The sequence below is a fragment of the Euphorbia lathyris genome, chromosome 1 (assembly GCF_963576675.1).
Source record: "Euphorbia lathyris chromosome 1, ddEupLath1.1, whole genome shotgun sequence".
In the NCBI taxonomy this organism is placed as follows: domain Eukaryota; kingdom Viridiplantae; phylum Streptophyta; class Magnoliopsida; order Malpighiales; family Euphorbiaceae; genus Euphorbia; species Euphorbia lathyris.
Genome location: NC_088910.1, coordinates 122,658,671 through 122,667,962, shown reverse-complemented (window position 1 = coordinate 122,667,962; position 9,292 = coordinate 122,658,671). Strand labels below are relative to the sequence as shown.

The window sequence follows — 9,292 nt, the reverse complement described above, 5'->3', positions numbered from 1 at the left end:
ATAATGTACTAATTATTATTATTAATGGACATAGTATGATCCTTAATTTTCTCAATGTATCTATAGTGTTTTCAGATTTATAATAAAATTTTGATATCCAAGAAATTTGTCACCTCAAGGTTTTATATTGTTGGATCAAATAAATAAACTTTCACAGGTACACAGAAAGAGTATAATTGCTGTAAGAAAATTTTCTTGCCTAGTAATTCATAGGTATTTATACATTAATTACAGACATGACTATTGGTAAACAACATAACTCTCTGTAAATACAGATGACTCTCTATGAAACATTAGAGTTCTTAATAAATACATAAATGACTCTTGAAAAATACAATGAACCAAATTAAAGACTATTAATTATAAGTTTATTATTTCAACATTCGCTTGAATCTAGGTTAGTTGGTGTCCGAAGAGTTTTGAATTATGAAACTAAGAAATCAAACTCCCCTAAAATGTTTATGTAACTGTCTGGTTCAATATCATGCAGATATGGTATATTTTGGCCTAAATCTAATACCTTAGGCCTCGGTACTTTAAAACACATATATATTAAATACACATTTTACTAATAAGTCTCAGTCAATCTCCCTCAATTCCAATATGAGACTCAATTCATTATTTCTCAATCGTCATCCATTTAGATCATTTTTTTGTTCACATCTTCTATCCCGACCCCATCCATTTTGGACTGGATTGTTACAGTTTAAGAGAAAACACACCTATTATATATCAATTTAATAGAGAGTTTTGATGTCTCTGGTATTTAATTAATAAGTAGATTATTTATTATTCTTTTTTTTTTTTTATGTTGGCTGTTGCTAAACATGAGGAGGCTTCTGGGTGTAATTTTTACTGGCAGCAGACAGATCTGCAGAGCATGGCGATTATAATAGGATATATTTGCTGTTATGTGTAGCCATGCACTCCATCATATGAAAATTTTAAGAAAATGGAAGCAATATGCCACATAGATTAAAGATTACTATATGCCTATATATAATATTCATTTCTACATACATAACGGCTGCACATGGCAGAGATTTTACAGAGAAACTTTGAAAAAACAATATTTTTACTCCCTTAATTTTGACTTGGTGAGATTTTACTCAACTTTAGTTATTGTTAAAATATAGCTAGAAAGTCACAGTGCCTTTAACAGAAAGAAAGAGGAGTCGCAGATCGGCTACTCCACCAAGTTCAGTCATCATCTCAAAATATTACAACTTTGTCCCATTTTTAAACATAATAAAACTAATTTAGAATGTGAATTCTCTCTATTAACAAATTATTAGAGATATTTATTAGTATTTTACTGTTATAGAATTTACTGTACTTATCTACACAACAGTTAGACAGAATTAGAGTTTCACTGAAACGTGAACTGTATTATGTATTTATACCTTTTTACACATCAATGATAATCACTGAGAATTACATTGTTACATGGTATCAGAGCTTCACTCTTCTTCTCCCTCTCAAATTCCGAAAACCCTATCTTCCTCCCCTAAACCCTAGTCTTCGGCCGCCGCCGGCAGCAAACCCTAAACCTCCCAAATCGCCGCCGCCAACCACCTCCCTTCCGCAGCCATGACTAATACTTCAGCCACCTCCAACACAAACACCAACAACACTGCTAATTCCAACACGGATTCTCCCATAACCGAAAACAACAACACAAATCACCCCTCCCTATATGTATCAAACATATCCACATTCATTAAAATTACCTTGGACATTGAAAAATGCCACTATCTGACCTGGGCAGCCTTATTCAAGCTCCACGCCAAAGCCTTCGAAGTCCTAGATCACATCATTCCACCTTCTGAGACCCCTGCTACATCCCTCAAAACTAGAAACTCTGAACTATGGTCCCGTATTCACTACTAGAAAATTGCAGAACTGTGACGGAATATTGTGACGGAATTATTTCCGTCACAAATTTCAGATGGATTTTCGTCACTAACTGTTCCGTCTAAGCTTGAGACGGAAATTTAAGACGGAATGAAATTTTCCGTCACAACGAATTGGCGGGAGAATTCCTGCGGTCATGCGTGACGGAATGTGAGACAAAAATTATTCCGTCACAACGTGGTGACATTTTTAGAGACGTTTTTATTCATTCCGTCACAATAGAAAAATAATTTTACAATTTTATTTTATCTCAAATATTAAATAAAACTGATTTAAAAAATGCAGGGGTTTATAAAATAAATATAAGAATTTAATTTTTAACACTAAAATAATAAAAAAAATTGTAAAAATTCTTTAAAAAACATTATTTATAATAAAAATTAATATTTATTATATTACATATAATGAGTAAAAAAAGCAACATTAATAATTGTAGATTTCATAAATTGATGTGCCAAAATGAGAGAGGTTTTGACTAGGGGTACATATAGTGGATTAACCAGTTCATTAAGGTTGATTCGGCCAGTTAACTATTTAATCGGTTTTTTAAAAACATTAATCATACACTAGTCCATTAAATTCGATTAACCATTAATCAGTTAACTATTTGTTTTGATTTCTAACTATTAGTAAATAAAAATAAAAATAATAAAAAAATTAATTTTTATTGTGAGTGAGACGGTGGATCAATGACGAGTTGAAGAGATTATGCATTTTCATATATTTATGTAGATATAATACACGATATGCTAATAAAATTGAATAACTGAATCTTACAATTAAATTTTAATTAAGGGATAAGGTGTAAAAATACTCCTAACATTGACAGCTATGAGCAATTTTATATATAACATCTAAAATGATGCAATTTTACTCTTAACATTGGCACCAAAAGCAATTTTATCCTTAATATTGACAAATTGGGTCAATTTGAGAAATAATTCATCAAAATGTCTTCTCAGTCACAAATTTTTATCATTTACCCTTTACATTTGCGTTATTTTATTACTCATCAGCAACAGATCACAAGCACATAAATAGACGTGAAAAAATAAAATAAAAAATAGAAAATTATATTGTATCTCGTACGAGTTGGGCATAAAAATATAAACATTTCGTCGAATTTAAAAATATTAATCTCCAATTCTATTACTAAATCACAAAAAAATGTGAAAACTTTATTTTTGAACTAAACGATATATAACTGGTACATAATAAGTAGCAAAACGTTTGTATTTTACAATAATATCTGAAATTGACCCAACTTACCAAACTTGGAGGTAAAATTGCTCTTAGCTACCTACATTAGGAGTAATATTTTAGACGCCAAGAATAAATTTTCTCATGACCGTCAACGTTAAATGTATTTTTTTTACACCTTATCCCTTTAATTAATTAATCTTTCAAAAAAAATTAATAACTATAATATGATTTTTCATTAAAAAAACTATACTATAATTTTCTTTTTAATTTACATGGAGATGGACAGATGAGATTTAATTGAGAAAAGGAGGGGTATAAATTTGTCATTTCCTGATTAGGGGTCTGAACCCTAATTCATTCATTTGTGCCGCTCAAACTCTTCTCCCTTTCCTCTCCTTCGTTCTCTCTTTCACTCTTCAGCAGCCAACCTAATAAATTGTGCGCCTCCAGAGATTAGCAATCGGACGTCTCTTTTTACCGGTGGCGGCAAGGCAATTAGTGATTCCTCTCATAGCAAGTGTTCCGCGAGGATTCATGTTAAGCCCAAAATATACCTAAAATATCATCAATAATTACATCAATATTGTTACGAATTTATGCTATTTATAACTGTTTAGAAAGCTTTTACTCCCAAATATGTTTCTTTCTTGTAAGGTACATAAATATTTGGTAAAATCCAAAAAGGAGTAAAAAGAGCTCAAAAATAGAAGAAAAGTCCTACAAAAGGAGTCAAAGACGACGAAAATTAATAACGCCAAGTCGAGGACACGAACGAGAGCCAAAGAAGTGAAAAATGCTCCGTGCCGCGACCGCGGACCCAATATTCACGGTCGCGACACGCGTCCCTCAGCCTCTCCTTCCCTTCGTCCGAAGTACAAATTGTTGCTCCCCCATTCTCGGTAGAGAATTTAATATTCTCGGTACGAGCAGGAGATTTTAGAAGCCTAGTTACACACTTTCGTTTTCGACGAAACGCGATCGTTCGGGTGGATAAAGACGTCCTTTCGCAGCGGACACGATCCTTCACAACGGACACGACACTTCAATCAAGACTCTTCAACATCTATAAATAAAGAGTTGATGGAGAGTTGAATATATAGATAATAATATATGTGTAGAAGAAAGAGATTAGTGTAGAATTTATGCAGAAATTCCGAATCAAGTGATTCAGAAGTTAGATTTCGATTCTGTTCAAAAGCAATATGATGTACACACATTGTTTACTAAATAATAACAAATTCAGTAACGTTTAGACATTGTTCCAGTTTAGTTTACATTTTGGTAGTAGACCGACCCAGTCTCTATTACGAAGATTCAACGAGAAGATTGAGTAGAGGATTCGCCCCTGAGCCTGACAAACTCTAACGAAACCCAAGGAAAGGATTGACAACCCGTTCACTTGCATGCCGTCGAAGAATTCAATGCTCCATGTTCTCTGTAAACTTGTATCAATTTATATTTCATCTAATAAACTCCGTTATATTCGATAGATCTTTATGCAGCACTTATGGTAACCAATTCACTAAAATGACTGCTGGTGTTTTCATTAAAACGTATTTAATCCAAAATCTTTACAAGGAAACTTTGTTGAACACTTAGGCAAATTATTATCTCGAAAGAGTTTTAATTTGATTAAGGGCAACTATCCCGAAAGGGTTTTGTCACGTTCAAAGCCAATTAATTAGAGGTTCCGTCATTTATTTCATCTTTATAATTCGTACAAAGTTTAAAGTTGTTTTCTTTGCTTAATGCAAACAAATATACTTGTTTACTTTTCTAAAGTACTAAAACGTTCCTGTTTTGCAAATTCATTCTTAAATCAGATATTTTCTAACATCTTCATATTCTAATCTAATTCTTATTCAAGCAATTTCAAAACCAAAACCGATTAAACGATTTTCCATATTAGAAACCTTAAAAGTAAATTTAACCGATTCAAAATAAGTTTTGTTGAAAAACGTTCCTTGTGGGATCGATATCTTTTATTACTACAAGCGTATACCGTGCACTTACGGAAATCGCTCAACAAGTTTTTGGCGCCGTTGCCGGGGAACGCCAAAATTTTTGACAAAATTTTAAATTTTTCGTGTTTTATTACGAATCTAGGTTTATTCATACTTATTCAAACTTTTATATTTTTAATTATTTTCAATTACTAACATATTTATTTTTCAAGTTCTGTTTTGTAGGTAGTTTCTGTTCGTGCGAAATTTCAAGTTCATGCACAGTTCTCGAAGTTCGGGCACGTCACCAGATCCTATTGACCCAGAAATTGAAAGAACTCTTAAAAAGAACAAGAAAGAAAAGAAAAAGAAAAACCAAACCCCAATAAAAACTAAAATTACCGAGCCAGAAGTTATGGCCACACTTATGGATTACGCTAGGCCAGGAGTGGCCGGTGTAACAAACAGTATAGTTAGACCCCAAATTAATACACATCATTTTGAAATTAAGCCTGCGTTGCTTAATATGTTGCAAAATAATGTAACGTTTTACGGGTTACCTAACGAAAATCCTAATACCCATTTGACAAATTTCTTAGAAATTTGTGACACTTTTAAAATTACTGATGTAACTGCAGAAGCAATCAAACTTCGCCTTTTTCCTTTTACTTTGAAGGATCGAGCCAAAGAATGGTTAACTTCTATGCCAGCCGCATCAATTGAGACTTGGGAGCAATTAGCCCAAGCATTTTTATCAAAAAATTTCCCTTTAGCAAAAACCGCAAGAGTCATTAAAGAGTTAACATCTTTTTCTCAAAATGATAGTGAAACTCTTTATGAGGCTTGGGAACGTTTTAAAGAACTTCAACGTTTATGCCCACACCACCAATTGCCCGCTGAACTTTTAATGCAAACATTTTATAATGGACTAAATCCTACAACTAGAGGTTTATTGGATGCTATGTCTGGAGGGTTATTCATGAAGAAAACATCTGCCCAAGCAAGAGAACTTTTGGAGGAAATGGCAATCAACAGCAGTATGTGGCCCGCGGAACGTGGACACATACCAGTAGCGAAACCATCATCCTCAACTACTTCATCAGTAAAAGGTATAGTGAATCTTGATCCAGTAGCGATGTTGCAAGCCCAATTTTCTGCCTTGTCGCACAAAATTGATAGGTTTATGGCACCGTGTGATCCTAATGGTCAACCAATCCAAACAGATGTGGATTACGAAGGTATGAGTGAAATTGAACTGGTAAATTTTGTCCAAGAGCAAAACCAAAATAATAACCCTTATTCCAACACATATAATCCTGGATGGAGAAATCATCCTAACTTTAACTGGAGAGACAATAATAATGTTAATCAAAATCGTACTACTAATTATCAAAATCAATCAAGAGATTCGATTAGCACTTTATCTTCTAAAATCGACAAATTCATTGATGCTATGAGCGGAAAAATAAGTAATCACGACGATGGTTTTAAACGGATCGAGAATAAATTCGATCAGCTTATTAAAAACCAATCATCTAGCATCCATAATTTGGAGATTCAAATTGGACAACTCACTAAATCAATTCAATCCCGCAAAGAGGGAAGTCTTCCAAGCCATACGGAAGAAAATCCGAAAGAGCATGTTAAGGCTATCACTCTTCGTTCAGGGAAAAATTACTTAGGTCCAGAAATGCCCGGAAATTCGACTTTACCTGGAACTGATTTACCGAAGCCCAAAGAAGATACATTAAAACAAAAAGATGCACCGATTGACTCTAATACAAAAAATTTTGTACCCAAACCACCTTTTCCACACAAAGTCCGCAATAAGGACTATGATAAACAACTTTTAACATTTTTAGACAAACTTAAGAATTTGCATATTAATTTAACGTTTATGGATGCAATTACGCAAATTCCCAATTATGGAAAATTCCTCAAAGATTTAATTTCAAAGAAAATCAGTTGGGAAGGAATTTCATCAATTTCACTAACTGAAGATTGTAGTTCGATTGTGTCAAGCAATTTGCCCACGAAACTCAAAGATCCCGGATGTTTTACCATTCCATGTAAATTGGGCAATATAGAATTCCCAAGTTGTCTTTGTGATTTAGGAGCAAGTATTAACTTGATGCCATTATCTATTTTTAATAAGTTAGGCTTAGAAGAAGACATCAAACGTACCAATATGGTTTTACAATTAGCGGATCAAACCACTAAAAGACCATATGGTATAATTGAGGATGTTTTAGTTAAAGTTGACAAATTTATTTTTCCTACCGATTTTGTTATTTTAGATTTTGCTTATGATGTAAATTGTCTGCTAATCTTTGGTAGACCGTTCATGAACACGGGACATGCTCTAGTTGATGTATCGGAAGGGAAAGTAGTTTTACGAATAGGAGATGATAAGATTGAGTTTGATATGAACCAAGCGATGAAGTATCCTATGGAAGATTTCGCTTGTATGAAACTTGATTTAATTGAAGAATGTGTAAATGACATTGTTCAAAAAGAAGAAATAATAGAACCTATAATGAGTGAGGAACTAGAAGATAAGGACCCAGAACCTTTGATTCGAGAAGATGGACCAGTTCCGCCTTCAATTATAGTTCCACCTAAATTAGAACTTAAAGAATTACCAAGTCATTTGAGGTACGCTTTCTTAGGCGAAGGCGATTCTCTACCTATTATTATCTCTAACAAATTAACACAAGTCCAAGAAGAGAAATTGAAAGAAGTTATTAGAAATAGGATAGGAAGTATGGGTTGGCAAATTTCAGACTTAAAAGGTATTAATCCAAGTATTGTAATGCATAGAATTCACTTAGAAGAAGATAAGCCACCTAAAGCGGATAGGCAAAGACGTCTAAATCCGAACATGAAAGAAGTAGTAAAAAATGAGATTACTAAACTTCTGGACAATGGAATTATCTACCCTATCTCGGATAGTGAATGGGTTAGTCCAATCCATTGTGTACCTAAAAAGGGAGGCATAACTGTTGTAAGGAATGAAGAAGGTGAATTAATACCTACACGAACCACCACTGGTTGGAGGGTTTGTATAGATTATAGAAATTTAAATAAAGCAACTAGGAAAGATCATTTTCCTCTTCCTTTCATTGATCAAATGATCGAAAGGATAGCTGGTCATGCTTTCTACTGTTTTCTTGATGGTTACTCCGGATTCTTTCAAATATACATTTACCCGGATGACCAAGATAAAACAACCTTCACATGCCCTTACGGAACATTTGCATATAGAAGAATGCCCTTTGGTCTATGTAACGCACCTGCAACATTTCAACGTTGTATGACTGCGATTTTTAATGATTTCATTGAAGATATCATGGAAGTTTTTATGGACGATTTTTTAGTTTATGGAGATTCTTTTGATTCGTGCCTAGAAAACTTGGATAAAGTTTTGTCTAGGTGTGAAGAAACAAATTTGGTATTAAACTGGGAAAAATGTCATTTCATGATTGACGAATGAATTGTTTTAGGTCGCAAAATATCTGAAAAAGGATTAGAAGTAGATAGAGCAAAAACCTCAGTAATAGAGAAATTACCCCCTCCAACTACTGTTAAGGGAGTAAGATCATTCTTAGGACATGCTGGTTTTTACAGAAGATTTATTAAGAATTTTTCTGTAATTTCCAAACCACTTACTAATTTACTCATGAAAGATTCTACCTTTGATTTTAATGAAGAATGCGTTAAAGCTTTCGAAACATTGAAAACAGCTTTAGTCAGTGCACCTGTTATTGCTAAACCCGATTGGGATTTACCATTTGAAATTATGTGTGATGCAAGTGATTTAGCTGTCGGATGTGTTCTAGGTCAAAGGAAAGATAAGAAACTTCATGTCATTTATTATGTAAGTCACACACTGTCTGATGCACAATTAAACTACACCACAACAGAAAAAGAAATGTTAGCTGTAGTTTTTGCATGTGATAAGTTTAGGTCATACTTGTTAGGTTCGAAAGTTATTATTTACACTGATCATGCAGCATTAAGATATTTATTTGCTAAAAAGGATGCGAAACCGCATCTAATTAGATGGGTTTTATTGTTACAAGAATTTGATATAGAAATCAAAGACAAAAAGGGAGTAGAAAACCTTGTCGCCGATCATCTATCGAGACTTGAAGATGAAAACGGTCCTATAGGTGAAACTATCGGTATACGAGATGATTTCCCTGATGAACACCTCTATCAAATAAAAAGTG

At 33.4% G+C, this 9,292-nt stretch overlaps 1 non-coding gene across 1 annotated transcript; it reads right to left on the bottom strand.

The window, feature by feature from the left end:
- Nucleotides 1–5,844: 5,844 nt before the first annotated feature.
- On the bottom strand, nucleotides 5,845–5,951 carry LOC136215932 (small nucleolar RNA R71). The gene has a single exon (XR_010682933.1). It is a non-coding gene; the product is annotated as a small nucleolar RNA R71 (small nucleolar RNA).
- Nucleotides 5,952–9,292: the final 3,341 nt, after the last annotated feature.